Source organism: Drosophila suzukii, chromosome 2L (genome assembly GCF_043229965.1).
Source record: "Drosophila suzukii chromosome 2L, CBGP_Dsuzu_IsoJpt1.0, whole genome shotgun sequence".
NCBI classification, from domain to species: Eukaryota; Metazoa; Arthropoda; class Insecta; order Diptera; family Drosophilidae; genus Drosophila; species Drosophila suzukii.
In genome coordinates, this window is record NC_092080.1 from 1,280,969 (window position 1) to 1,297,173 (window position 16,205).

Sequence of the window (16,205 nt, forward strand, 5' to 3'; positions counted from 1 at the left end):
TCTCGCTAGATTTTTCATTATGCCTGCGATGTGAATAAAATGTCATTACCCAAATGAACGTGAGCTTAAAGAAGGATCTCGATGGAGCGAAGCACCTTAAAGTGGGCTGTACAGATAGAAAAACAGCTCGATATCGCAAGGGTTTTGAAATCACTTTAAAAGGGTACCTGAAAGTATGCAATAAAATATAACATCGTCTTTCGGAATATATTGTTGCATACTTTTAGACACCTTCAGCCAATTCGGCCTTATCACATAATATTTTGGTAGCTAATCTTTGTGCATTTTTTTCTCTTTTACCTTTTTTTTCCTGTGTCGAATTTTTATGCGTCGTACTAAGAAGTTTCCTTACAAATGTATTTCCCCCCGTGATGTTGCATTAATGGTTACTACCATGTATGCAATGTGCAGTTTCATACCGCCCCCTCTTGTAGCTTTTGTGACTGCAGCTTCAGTTTCACAGCAAGTTTACTTCAAGTTCCATAATTGCAGTTTGAGTGCTGCTCGGAGATCCCCCCCCCCCCTTTATTTTCCGAGGAGAGCTCATTGAGGAGCCCCATTTCGAGCAAAAAACATTCGCACAATGAACAGGCGCGCAATCGGGCTAATTTCTTTTTTAAAAAGTTTCGGCTTGACTTTGGGACTCGCTGGCAGAAAAGTTAATTTGTAGGCATCGCGACAAGGATTTGACGCATCAAGAACTTTGATTAAAAGCACACACACACGCTCGGCAATAGGATTTACACCTCCATGTGTGTGTGCTCGCCCGAATTGCCATATAAATTTGCACATAAAGTGTTCAACGGCTGGCATTCGTGGACGGCCGAGAGAGCTCCTTTGCCAGGGAAAAATATATAAAACAAATTTATAACAAAAACGTGATGTGGTTATTGATGGATGGCCTGGATGGTTGGTTGGCCGGAATTGTTTTGGCCGGGTCGGGTCAAAGGTAGCGCAGCGAGCGCGTTGAACACCTCTGAGGCCCCGCACACATGCAGAAAATAAAACACCAGCACTCGGAAAAATCTATAATCGAGGTATCGATTGAGACATTATTAAAAGTAAAGAATGGAATATTAATAAGCTGATAAATAATACTCACATACTTTTAAAAATATTGAAATTATGGATAATGATATTGAGCTATAATGATTGAAGCACTTGTTCATTTTATAATATATAATAGTATCCAAAAAAGTCACCTATTCATGATTTCTGTGATTACCCTAACAGATCGAATTTTTAAAGTTAGCTTGAAATCCCGATTTTTTGCCAGTGTTCCTCCCCAACTCATCAAAAGAGGCAACTGCCCGGGGGTCGCATGTGGATGCGGGCTTGTATCGAAAAAATAATCATTTTCCTTCGGCTGTCGTCTTTAATTATTTTGACAACCCGATGCCGGCGACCAGAAAACCAGCAACTGCAGGGACGTGTCGGATTCGTTTATTATGTGGGTTGGATTAAAAGCTCCAGGCAGCTCCAGCTCCAGCTCCCTGAACCAGACTAGATGGGGGGAATCACGTGCGTGGGTCCCCTTGTTTGGCCTGACCACCGCAATGGAGGCAGGATCGATACATAAGCAATCTGAACCGACCCCGGTCACGCAGCTCCTTTCAGGGGCCGTCCCGTTTCATTAAAAGTTCACATTTGTTTGGCCCGCCTGGCCTGCTTTGCTAATTACGCCACGGAACCGCATTAAGTGTCCAGTTCCGTTGTCATCCGCCATACGGAGCTCTGGATCCCGGCATCCCGAGGATGCAGCTGCCGCCGGTGGCAATTTTCTAGCCAGTCAGAGGGGAAGTCGAAAGTCCAGTGATGTCAGTTTTGCCGATTTCAATCTGCCCTATAAGGAGTATGCAAGACTTTCCAGGCTACAACAGAAAATAAAATATTCCCAATGAAAAGTTATTAAAGGTGCCTAAAAGTATGCAGTGGAAAACAGAGGAAGTGCGAAATATTGTAGTATACTTTTAGACACTTTTATAAGATCTTTAAAAACGCTAGAAAACTCAGTGATTACTTTCTTAAATCTTGGATTTGACATTAAAGCATTTTACTTATAGATAGTTTTTTTAAACATTAAATTACAGATTATTACAGTACACTTTTAGACATTTTTATATGTGATAATATGATAATAGCAACTGTATTTCGATTTCGTTTTTAGATAAATACAGATTACAAAAAAAATATTTGTATTTTTTTGCAATATAAAAACCATTTAAGTGCTTTAGAGTAGCTAGTTTTAGACGACTTTTGAACTACGCAGATGGCAACACTTGTGCAGGACCAAGGATCCTTCTTGCTCACATGCACATGTCACCCGGGGAAGGAGCCAAGGAGCATGGTTATTGTTGCCTCTGGCACTCACGGTGTTTGGTTAATGCGTCGTCTTCCTCCTCGCAAAACCCACTCCTCCGGCAAACGTTTTCTTTTCGCTTACTCGTTTTATTTTTATTGTATTTCGTTTGCGTTTGCCATTACCCGTAGAATGCCATCCGAGCAGCACCCATTTTCCCCCAGTCCTTTTCCATTTCCAATCACTGAGCAGCAACAATCGAACGCTCCCGGCTCTTGGCAGTCGACAGTCTGGATTCTGGATGTTGGATGCTGGATGGTGGATGCTGGAGATCCTGGAGCCAGAATTCTGGAGTCTGGAGCCGGAGGCACCGGGTCGGGAATCTGCAGTTGGCAGTTGCCAGTTGCCAGGCAAAATGCTTTTAACTTTTATGGCTCTAATGGAGTTTTATGCACCATCTCCACCGCCCCTCTTGTCCGGATGTGTGTGGATTCTTACGCGTTTTCAAGTCACCGAAACTGCACTTTAACCACGGCGCAGACTGCTGAATTTTCCCAGCCGCCTATTTGCATGTGTTATCTGCTTAATGCTGCGAGTGACCCGCAATTTGAAAATGCACTGGAACAAAATAGCATTTCATTTCTATATTTTATATCAATTACGAGCGAACCATAGGGGATTTGAAATCATTTAAAATTCTTCCTAAAATTATGCTTTATAAAACAAATAACGTCTAACATTGGTGTGTTGGAATCCAAATAAGAAATAGATCAATGAATAACAATGACATCATAAGACATTAAAATTCAATCTGGAAAATATTTTACATTTGTTGAGTTGTGTTTATATGAACTTATATTACTGATCTATAAAAATAAGCAAACGTAAAACTTATACTATAAATGGAGTACGCAAGTGAATATATACATCTTCCATCGGACTTAAAATATACCATAGCATACTGTTAGACACCTTTATAAATAATTTCAATATCATCAAAATTTAATTATTAATGTGATACAAAAAATAGTTAGAATACATTACGAACAGAAAACAAGTCAAATTAATGTTGTTTTATATTATAGGAATATAAACCATATTCAATTTAAATTATTTAGCCATTTTATCACTGTAGCAGGCACCGCAGTGGTCAGCCGGATGATCTGACCCGCGTTCCCCGATGTTCGACCATTTTGTCCGTGACTTATCGACGTAGCCACGCTCCGGTGCTCCCGCCCGCCCCCCTTTTGAGGGGGAATATGGGCGTGGCCGGGTCTACGGCCGGACTGTCGAAATTTTGAATTTTGATTGGCATCAGCGTGCAGCGGTGCAGTGTTCCGTGATTATCGCCCAGTTGAGTACAGTGTCCTCCGGACTTTCGGACTCCGCACTCCGCAAAATGTGGCAATTTGGTCATCAAAATTGCATAGTGCTCATGATGCTAATTGCAGGGCGGCCGTGTTTTGCTGACTAATTTTGTTGTTTGCCACGAACGTTGATATTCTGAAAAAGGACAACCTGGACGACCTGGGGAACAACTGGCAGCCAGGGGCGTGATTAGCCGATTGATTACCCCCTTCAATTTTGTTCTTAGCTGCATCATCCAGAATAATTCAAAATCTTTGGGGCTGCAAATTCAAAAGGTAATCCTATTTGGGATGTGTAAGGGAAATAAGCCCCTTTCTTTTGGTTTATGAAATCATTTCGATGACTGGCATTATTTATATCATTCAAGAAACATTTTCCCTCATTCTTAAAAAATCCCTTATTTCAGTTTGTACTGAACCCTATTTGCTACCCTCCCCCATAAACCAAAAAGTTAAGATCCAATTATTGTGGCATCATCCGAGAGGACCCGCGGAAAACTCCTTTTAACAAAGGGCCAACTAAAAGAAATCGTCGAAATCGCGAACGAATTCAAAATACCTAATTTTATTACGGGGCATCAGTGTGCTTTCAGCGAAAAATTTAATTTTCCAAATCACAAATTCTTTATTTGTTTCCACGAGCGGCCTTTCTCTTCTGGCACTGCTATTTCAGCAGGGCGAAGGACCCTTTTCTAAGGAGCCAGTGAGCCCAAGGAGCCACTCATGCCGGTTTTGCAGGGCCGTCCTTATTGAATTGCTGCAATTGGACTCCTCAATGTGCACATCTTCTCCTGGCCTGGATTCATCCGCTTTCGTCTGGTGTTTCTGTTTCTGGTGCTGGTGCTGGGAAAAAAACCGGGAAGAGCCAAAGAAAGCCATGAAAAATACTGTAAACCCGCTTTATTTTCACATTTTATAAATTTTTCCTTTTCGTTGCTCCGTATCTTTGCCTTGTTTGTGGTCTGCCCAGTTTTCTGCAGGGATCCTCTGGTGCATTCCACCGTTGAAAGGTAAAGAAGGTAGAAAACCAAAAAAAGGAAAAGGGGGTTCCCACTGACTGGAGCGAAAGGCACGCGATATATAGTAAACTCGCCCAGCAGCCGACAGCCAACGAAAGTAGATATATATATGGTATTTTTCGGGGCATCTCGGGGAAAATAGCACAAGCGGCAGAGCGGAAACGGAAAAGAAAAATATTGTTTCAATTCAATTGAAGCTAAAATTGCATGATTGCAACCAAACCAGACGAAAGAGGAACCGAACCGGATGCCAAGGAGATGGCGCAATGTGCCAGTTTCCAGTTCTAGACCCCCATTCTGCCCGTTTCCCCCTATTTTTCCACTCACATGAGCTACTCGAGTTTAAACAATAAACAGCAGAAAATACAAACGATGGGGACACTGGGTAACCCTTGTTCAAGGCTTGAAAGGATTCCCATCTTTGTTGGAAAATGTTTAAAGCGGATAAGGGTTATTGACATTGAGTCTTCGATAAATGCTGTTGCACTTTTGGCCAGGCAAGCTTAACATTTCCCTGTAATTAATGCAATTGTCTTCCAGCAGTTTTAGCTTGAATGGGGGACTTAAATTTAATTCGATTGGCACAAGCTCATCAATAAATTCTCAGACCTTCCGGGTCATACACAGAAAATTAATACGATATGCTAACCTAAGACAACAAGTAAGGACCCTATTGTACAAAATCAATATACCAAAATATAATGTTAAATGGTTTGAATAAAACCAATTCAGAGTTTACCCTTCAAGAACAAAGGCTCTTCAAAAATGCTTATATGTCTTTAGATACTATCTCACCACAAACTTATTTATTAATGTTTTTCTGTCTGTACAGTAATATCTGAAGCAGACTCCCAAGTAATCTGCTGCTTAGGAGGCCCTGTATCTTTATAAGCCGCTTAGGCCTGCGGGCTGTCGCCGGAATCGGAATCTGGAGTCGAAAGTCCAGAGTCCTGGGCAGAAAGTATTCCAGCTCCCTCGCCGAAGTCCTGCAAGTTTCCCTGACAGCAAGGTGCTGGCCTCGACGTCATTCCACGGATCTGGTCAACTCGACTGTGCTGCCATCTCATAAACTCTTCATGAACATTTAGAGGGGCGAAAGGAGCGGCGCATAATAATGTTTGCATAGCTTTTGGGTTTTATTACTCGGCTGTGTAAATGCCAGCACAGCACCGTCGTCCTGGTCGTTACACTTTGCTGCAGTGCCCTTGTCCCTACACTTTAGATAAAATCTGACTTGGAGGGATATAATCGTGATCTTATTGAGCTAGTCATCAAATAGATAATATTTTTCGGGAACAAATATCTTGGAAAAGTAAATATTATATTTAAATTTAAGTCTTAAAGGATTCCATGTATACTAGAATGCTGTATAACTACACATTTTTCATCTTTCATCTAGCTTTTGTTAGGAATAAGCTAGAGTACAAGGTGAATTGTAACGATTTACTCATGAAACATATACAATTTCCTGGAAAATAAAAATATTTAAAAATTCCACCCTATAAAAAGCATCCTAAATGACAATAAAATATATTTTTATCTGTGCATCGCTACCTCTCTTTGGCGCTTTCCCCGCCTTTCTCCCCGACTTCTGGCCGCGTGACAGCGACAAGCTATTCCTCTTCCGCCCTCTGAAGTCATTTACATGTTCCAGTCCGGGCTGCTTTACCATCTACCATCTTATCTGGGTGCTCGGTGGCTGTCTGGACGAGTTCTGGACGTCTTGGCCACTTTATGTTTTGCTTTTGTGCATTTTTGAGTTAATATGCTTAGCAGCACATTTTGTTGTCCCCGACGACATCGTCTTCTCGGCCAAGAAGGGGAGAAAAGTCGAGGGGGAGAAGGGTAGAGGGCAGAAGCAGAGTAGATAGGGACATTTCTCTGGGAGCTTATCTGCTCGTGCTTGTCGAAATTTTTTTGGGAACCAGCCCCAGCCCGACGACTTTCGCTTTAAGAACTCAAACATATTACCCTTGTACTCTTGCTTGTTCTTTGGGCCATTTTTCTTGGCCGCCTTTTGTTTTAGTTGGCTGCTTTGTTCTGCTTTGAAGTTTGCTGACTGGTCTTTAAGGACATTGGAAATTGCGGTCAGGACAATTAATTTCCGGTTGAAGAAACTTTGCTTCAGTTTTTTGGCAGCCACTCGATGCGAAGAACCCCTCCTTCCCGCCCGGCATTAGGTGGGCATTATTATTGAGCGTAAAGGCAAAGCCAAACTTTCGTCTTGCCCGACTCTAATCGTCCTTGTTCTAGTCCCCCCCTACCTTTTCTTATTTGCAAAATAAATTTATCCTATCATGGGGACCATGAAACTTTCGGCCAGAGTTGTGGATGAGATGAGGTTGGGGTTTGAAATCATCCGCCTCCTCGAGACCGCAAAACAACACTTATGCTTTCCACACCGACTGGCATAAGTTAAAAATCACTTACCTTCGTGACGGCCCACGATGCGTATGCTTAACAAAGTGCCATCAGGTTTTCAAGCACACAAGGGTTAACAACCATGCACTGGGAAACTTTATTTATTTTCGGATTTATGAAGAGAAAATCTTAGCAAACTCAGAGTACCAAATACTCTTCTTTAAAGGGTCACCAAAAACAGTTTGGTAAAATGTTTAATGGTTTTTAAATAGTATTTTCAAGTGGCTTTCTCTCCGTGTGCGTTTAAGTGTGTAAAAAGAAGTCACCCTTCCACATATTTAGCAGCCTAACGAACGCATTCACCAACACCACTGTTTACCATACAAAGACAGGACCCGAACTCGAACTCGACCCTACAGCTAGTGCCCGTGTCCGTGTCCGAGGATACGCCTCTATCAGGACTACGTAGGCTGCTCATTAAAATTTCAGCTCACGTGCACAATCTGCACTTAGAGGACCCTTCGAGGTTTGAATTTTTCACATTTTCGCCAAACTCTCGAGATGATTTCTTCTCTGGCCCGGTCGCCAGTGTTGCTGTTTCGCCTTCCGCCTCCTGGCCAGTACGCTGTCTACGGTGTCTACGGCTGAGAATGGAAAACTAGTCGTATACGTAATACGTATACGTGTTTTCCTCCTCCTAAGTGCTATGCCATGTTGTGCACGCATGTCTGTGTGTGTGCAGCCTCAAACAAACAAGCATTGTTAACGGTAAGGAAGTTATTTGCAGTGTCCCCGACACAATACGGCCGCAAATATGCTGGCTCTAATATGGGGAAATGGTACGGTACACTTAGAAGAAAATGTCCTGATTTCAGTTTAAAAATCGAAGATACTATCGCATGGTTTGTATGCTGCTCGAAGGACCAATAACTTCTTGAAAAGGGAAACAAGCTGTTTAAAACAGCCTGCTTTTAATTTTTCCCCGTGTACGGCGACACAAGGACGAAACAAAACAAATTTGGACTGTAAAAAAATGGATGTCCCTTCCTTTTGGATGCTGCCTTTGCAGCCGCAGGTGCCGCTCTTAGTTGGTGGGTGGGTTCCAACTTGACATGTCATCAAAAACACATTAAATGCGTTTTTTACGAGCTCGTTTATCCAAACTGTCGTCCACCTGTTAAGTTCAGCGAGGGGGTCGCAAAATGAGGAAACCGCCGTCAGGACTACGACCGGAAATTGCCGTTGCGTGGTAATTGAAAACTTTTTTTCTATTTTTTTGCTTCTGCTCTGTGAGCCTGGGCTGCCGGTCCGCTGCTGTTGGCAACAAAGTGACATTTCTGTAAATTAGTTATATAATTTTTGTGCTCGCCACAAACAACAGCGTCAGCACAAAAAGTTGCAGGAAATTTGACAAGCTTTTACTGTTCCTCCAGCGATACCGAATCGGATTTTGTGTAATGATTTATAATTGTTTCATTTGAGACTTCCAGATGCATTGCAATATATTTGTTGGTATATATATCAGTACATTCGTTAAAGGTGGAATATTATTTTCCCAAAAAGTCTGGTAAACCTAAAAACAAAAGAACTTATAATATTTTGATTTTATGTACATACATTACAATCCTTTAATAGTATTTTGTAGGCTTTTGAAATCTCTCAGCTTTTTAGTCAATAAAAAAAGAACGTACGCCTTCGGAACGAATCCAACGAACTTCCAGATTCGAAATAAATTGTTGCATACTTTTTGACACTTCCATAAGTGATTTCAAACCACCACTGATTTCCGTGGCACCATCATTTATAATCTTTCAGATAACATTCAGAGTTAATTTCATAGAATCAGTTGGTAACTTGGGTAAGCGGCATCACCTTCAGGGCCACAAGTCTAGCCATTAGTTCGTCCTTTCAACTTGGCTGGTTCAGAGGTAGACGACTCCTGGTCGCTGCCATCCTGTTTCCTTGCGGCTGCCACAAACTGCTGCTTAAACAGGAGTCGTGTCGCAGTCTGAGTCGACTTAATTAAGATAAATGTTCAACAGCAATTAACGTCTCAGATTTAAATAAACTTGTCGGCCATGTGTGGAGGCGACTCCATGTGTATGTGTTTGGGGACGCCAGGATGCCTCGCTGACACTCCAGTCATTAAAAGTGGCAGGAACTGGGGACAGGAAGCACTTCTCGGGATGTCAAAAAGGGAAACTACTGCAAATTAACCCCCTTTTCGCCACTTTGGTCCCTCCGTCTGACAATAGTTATTGTGTAAAAATTCACGCCTAGTTAGATCGAACCTGTCTCCTTGCGGATTCCTCCCTATTTTGGCCCAAAGTTGCGCAGTCGGAAACTTTGTCCTTTACGCTCCACATAGCCGCACTCATTAACTTTCCTAATTGAAACTATTAGCGAGTTGCGGGAGTGAGGCAGCCAGCTGGTTGGTCCCCGTCTCCCTCTATTTTTATTGTAATTTTGCATAACTTTAAAGTCAAATGCGATTAAGCCCAAGTTGCAGTCGAGGATTAGGTTATCGCTCAAATGTGTGCAATGGAATTATGTGTTGCATGACATGCTTGCTAAGTACACGACTAAGGGATCAGAGGTTGGAGGTCGGCGGTCGTTGGGGTCATGTGCAGTGCCAATGATAACTCGATTTGAGCCATGAGCAGTGGTGGGAATTCGTTTCCATCAAACCTCTACCAAGGTCTTTCTTAAGTTAAAGGTTGAGAAAAATCTTAAAATTACAAAAAGTCTAAAGCAATAAAATAATTTTATTAAATATCGAAATGCCCTTGAACAGAAGCAACTGTAGTGGTACCTAAAATTATGTAACGATATATTTTAAAAATATTTCACTGCATTGTTTTTGGCATATTTCTAAAAGGTTTTAAGCCTCTAGAAATTCTTACTTTCAATACATATTAAATCGGAAACCAGATCATAATTTATGAGAAATATGGGATCCATCTGTTCACTCTTCTAAAAAACACAGTTTTTTGCGTTTGGCCACGAGTGGCATGTAGAAGGCTTGCGGTGGACTTCCACTTCCACTTGTGCCTTCAACCTGGATCAAGGCTGCCCACGGAGAGCCAACTAATTAGTGCCATACAAAGTTGGCCCACACGAGGACGCAGCTGCTCGATGTTTAAGCCTCCGGCGTTTGCACAAAACTAAAACAATGCAGCGGGCCAAGGAGCTGGGCGAAACTTTGGGCAAATGTTTGCCTCACCAACTGTGGACATTATTCAGAAATGCATGAAATTGCTAAACTTGCACCGGAACGACACAATCCTCGGGGAGCAGCGGCCAATCGAAGTGGGATTCTCGGAAGCAGGAAACCGACACCTCCATCTCCACCTCCACCTCCATCTCCATGGCCCATATGGAAATCGATGGACGAAGGACAGCGCGCATAATTGCATGAATAATTCAGCGTGTATGGCAGTAAACAGCGACACGGTCGGCACGTATTACCCGTTCGCTTGACCGTCAATTGCCCATCAGAACGCCCCATTCCCACTCCCACCGCCCACTCCCATTGCCCACTCCCACTCCCCGATCCTGGCACCCTGTAAGTGCTGCAGGAGATGGGCCCAAAGTGCTAAAAATCAATGAGCCACTTGTCACGGACATCGGCGAGCCAGTTGACAACGTTCTGGGACAGGGCAATGAGCACGTGCGCGACATCGATTGGAGGTGCACTGGAAAAAATCGTTGATATTACAATTTATGTTTTTAAGTCCCTTTCAACCAGTTACAGCACAAGCATAAACATTATATTACCAGTATTATTATTTCAGATTTAATCCAAGAACTCTAATCCAAGAACTTTTTATGGAGTGATTAATGAACAGCAATAACTGATGATATAAAAATCTTAGATTGGAAACAACAATTTTCAAATAGTTCATACGTTGGAATAAAGAAAGGGTCTTCCGCTATTGTCCCTCTAATAAATAAAATGTGGAACTAATTATTTCCATGAAAAATGTAATTAGGGTTGGCTTAAACTTCTATGTAGTAAAACACTACACAGCAGTTGTAGGATTTGAACCCGGACCATTTCTAAGAAAAGAAGGTGTTCTATCTAACAGTTAGAATTATTATATAGTTACTTATGGTATATATTTTAGAAATAATTTATAATAAGAAATATTTTTTTCACTGTTCCGAAATTACCCTTGAGAAGGAGACTCCCCCCAAGTATCACGCAATTAATGACAGGACATATTCCCATAAACCTACAAGACCTCGGTGCGGTTTGTCTGTAGGTGTGCGAGGGCTGTACACAAGTAATTTGCAAATAAGTGAAGTCAACTTGTCAAAATCGAATTCCGCAAAACGTCCTTCCCCCCACCCTCCCCAACCAGCACAACATAAACACAGACAGAGGGCACAAGGGTCAGCAAGGGGGTATCGCTTGCTTGTTATCCTCCCGATCCATCCCCTTCCCCCGAAAACCCGATTCAATATGCAGAGCATGTTACGAGTTACGAAATGTACTGTCAAAACTGTCTCCGTCTGAACAAGCTCCTGGCTAACCCGAAACAAAGCTTCAGAGATGGGGCTTTTCAGGGGTAGAGGGTCGAGTGGGATTCCCTTATTTTATTTCGGTTTCGGACCCAAACCAAGCGGAACGTAAATTAGGAATGCGCTTTTAATGGTGGAGTTCCCAGAAGAAAGTTCCATTGTGCTATAAACCACATGAGAGAACTCTCTCTATCTGCACATCCATCTATCTGCCGGTACATCTATCTGCTCCCCATCCGTCCGATTTCATTTATGCAAAAGTAGCATTTTTTCGAAAGGATGTGGAAGGACCGGTCCCAAGGAGGAGGCAAATGGAAAGACCATAGAAGGCAGTTTACTGCCCGGACAGCTGGTCAAAATTAACAAGTTCCAGCGCATGTCCCTGGCTCCATTCTCCATTTCTCAGGCCCCCGTATTTGTGTATGTTTGGGAGCATAAGCAATTTGTTGCAAACTTTTCTGTTGCTGGCTTTGTTGTGCCTCTCTGATCCTCCCCTGCCTCAAAACTGGGTCGAGAGCATCCGCAGGACTCTGGTGCGTGTCCGAGTGGAGCTACACTTAGCCCACTTTTAGGTTCTTGATTAAATAATACAAATAATTGTTATTTTACCTGTAAAGCTGGGAAAGTGGTTTTCTAAAGTAAAGAACCCTATAATGAATTTCTTCTTTAGGATAAAATATGCAAAAATCTGGTATACTATTCTCGTAACTTTATAAAGAATCTTAGGTACAAATATGGAGGTTGTAGCGTTATTATTATGGTATCTTCGCAGATACCTTACTTAGCAATATTTTAGCAACAACGAACATAAAATTCTAACAAATGTATCTTAAGTTCCCATTTTATTCTCGAACCCTTACTCATTTTTTGGAAGTGGTGGGTATTCCAGGGGGCACATTCACTTCCGTGTTTTTGGGACCGTTTGCGATGCTGGCTTGGCAGAAAACTTTTAAAAGATCTTAAATTTCTGTTGTTTTGTAAAATTGATGAAGTAATTTGTTTGGTGATTGCACAAACTTTGCGTGTCAATATTTTTGAAAAACAGCAAAGTTGCCCAAACTTTGCACACACACAAACAGCTGGGTCCTCCGACCATTGGTAGTCCTGTGGGATTGGAGAAGGTGGGAGTGGACAAGGACACGCCCACTCAAGAGGACACAGGGGCGGGGAATGGGAGATGGACTGGTCAAAGTCGAGTCTGTCTGGCCAATAAGCCGTTTGCATTTTTAATGACTCGAAATTGTGCAAAGTGCCTCAACTCGGTCCGAAAAGGACTGCTTCCTTTCGCAGGATACACAGCACCAACAACAACCAGGGAGACAATTGAGAATATTTGATTTGTGTTATGCTTTTATCGCTCTCTCACCCTTGACCCCGCACATCTACACCCACATCCACATCCAATATCCTGACAATGTGAGTGAAGCTCTGACAACTTAAACGCGTCCAATTGAGGATTGGAAAACTTAATTTGCATGCCAGTGACCAGAGAACAATTCCCAGGCGCTTTCATTGTCGACCGATTGGATTCACTACCTCCTTTCTGTGCAATTGAGTTTAATTTATGGGAGACTAGCATTTGTATTTCTATATATTTAGGATTTAACATCTTGAAGGAGAGGTATTTTCTGATTAAAGCTAACAATTAAAAACAGAATTGAGTTGAAAGTGGCAATAGTTCTTGGCAGGAATGGTTTTGAACATTTGTAGGAAATATTTTGATGATTTTATCTGTCATGTTTTTAAGCTAGAATTATAATTTAATTAAAAGACTAGTCACTCAGAGCTTCGAAATGCGGAAAATAATTAAATTCGAATTAAAATAAATAGCAAGCGTACACATTAATTAGATGTGCAGCCTCGTCCTGGCGTCCTGGCGAGCTGTATACTGTGGTCTTGATCCTGCTCCATTCTGGTCTTTGTCTTTGGCCATGCCAATGTAAGCCAACAAAGCCAAAAATCCAAGTAGCTCCACCGGCACCTTGACAGAAAAACAAACTAATTTCCAACTTTGTGGTGCACCGAGCTGCTCCAGGGAACGGAGGCTGGGACGGGCGGCCACAGCTACTAGTTGAGCCACACAGCAAAAAAAGAGGTTGTCTTAACGATTTATCATACAACTGTTGGTTAGATAACAGCCTTAAATTTAGTTATTCATTTTATAAAAATAAAATGTATTAAAAATATGAAATATAAAAATAATTAGATTTAAATCCATTTGTATGAGAATTTGCCCTAGAAAACTTGAGTGCGTCAGCAGGGCGTCGAAAGAGCGTTGACAGAGAAAACTCCTAGGCCCGCGGGATACGCAAGTGATGACCACTGTTACAAACTGACCTTGCGTGTTTTCCTATAAAATGCAAATTTCCCTTAAAATATATTAATTTTATAGAATCGAAGCTATACTTACTTGAAGTCAAGTGTTTTTTCTCTGTGTGGCTACGGTTTTGGCCTGGCCATTGATGTCTGGTTAATCGCACAGCACACTGCATGTCACGGAGCAAAGGAGCAAGGAGCAGGGTGCAGGGAGCAGGGATCCAGGATGCAGGATGCATCTGGGGAATGGCGAGAAGGGGGCAAAAGTTCAGCTGGAAGAAAAATAGTTGTGGCTGTCGATAATGCGGGCACGGAGGGCACTGGATGGGGCTGGATTTGGTGTAGTTGGGTTGGCTCTGTTTACTCTCGAATAGTTATAGAAATGTTATTGTGCGCAATGCAAATAGACTGGGGATAATTCCCCGCAGACCCCGCAGGCGAAGATGTCGCCTTTAAAGCGCCCGGACAACTTTATGTGCGACTTCGGCTGAGAAAGTCGGTTCTTTATGGGAGGCAGGCCCTGCAATGCGATTAGATTCATGCCGTTCCGTCCACTTGGAGCCATGGCCACCCCGTTTCCGGTTGGGATGAGACAAGTGCCGGCACTTGAGTGTATTTTTATTAAGTATTTATCAAGGAAATCAATATGTCGCCTAACCGATTGCCCGTCCCGTCCATCCGTATCCGTATCTGTATCTGTACATCTGCCTATATCTGCCTACTTCTCGGGGCTTCCGCTCATATCGGGCATATGAAATCGAGAGCATTCACTTCCGCCCATTTATCCCATCCCCTCGCCCCCACGGACACAATTGGAATTGAATAAAATGACTTTTCAAATTATTTGCGATACAGCGGGAGAGGACTGGGAGTTCGGAATACAGGCACATGGTGGTGCCAGAAGTGCTTATCTATGGGAAAATGTTAACTGTATGAAAGCCATAAACTGTAGATATGCAAAGCTCCCGCCATTCCAGCGGAAGAGGGCTGAGAATACGTAAAAACAAATAACAATTTTGCGCTCAAAATAGAACACAAACAACACACAAGGCACCAGGGATGGGTAGGGTATGGGTTTTGTTTCGTCGAAGGGAAGGTGGGTAGTTCAGAGCGGAGATGGAGCCTACAGCCAATCCCATTCACATATCTTGGGGGGATGGGGACTCGGGGGGCAGTGGGTATAAGAAGGCAGCCAAGTATCGATTTATGCATATTAAATTACACGCACTGCCTTTACAATTCTCGCCCGAGTTCGTATACATGCACTGAGAAAAATGCTGGGTACTGCGGCAATGTTCCATTTATTAGATATTTATTATTCAAACCCAACCTGATTTTGGGAACATCACAATTCTATATATCTACCTTACTAACTATCTGTCTATCTTTGTATTTTTATTTAATTATCTGTGTATCTATCTATCTATCTATCTATCTATCTATCTATATATCTATCTATCTATCTATCTATCTATCTATCTATCTATATCTATCTATCTATCTATCTATCTATCTATCTATCTATCTATCTATCTATCTATCTATCTATCTATTTATCTATCTATCTACCTATATATCTATCTATCTATCTATCTATCTATCTAACTATCTATCTATCTATCTATCTATCTATCTATCTATCTATCTATCTATCTATCTATCTATCTATGTATCTATCTATCTATCTATCTACCTATATATCTATATATCTATATATCTATCTATCTATCTATCTATCTATCTATCTATCTATATATATATATATCTATCTATCTATCTATCTATCTATCTATCTATCTACCTACCTATCTACCTATCTACCTATCTATCTATCTATCTACCTATCTTTCTATCTATCTATCTACCTATCTATCTTTGTATCTATCTACCTATCTATTTATCTATAGATTTTTAAATAATTTTTTTATTTTTCTATAACTACTTTATCTTTATAGTTTTCCGTGTATTCCAAAGCCGCCCGATGCTCCGGCGGAGCAATTTATATTTCCTTATTGGCCTGTGCGTGTGTATTTCTGACATCTCAGTTGAATCGCCTGGGCTCGCCCCCTTTCCACTTTTTTCCGCCATCATTACCATTGGGATTCCACACTAGCGCCCAATTTATAAACGTTTGGCTGTTCGCCTTATCTCGAGCTGCTCCTGCGCCGGGATCCTGGGATCCCTCTGCCTCTCCACGGGCAGGACACTTGGAGAAAAAGGCAGGGCCAAGGACAAGGAATGCCCCGGCCGAGGCAGAAATTTATTTCAAATTGAAAATTCTTCTTCCCCGGACGCAAAAATCCATTTATGGGCTCTCAG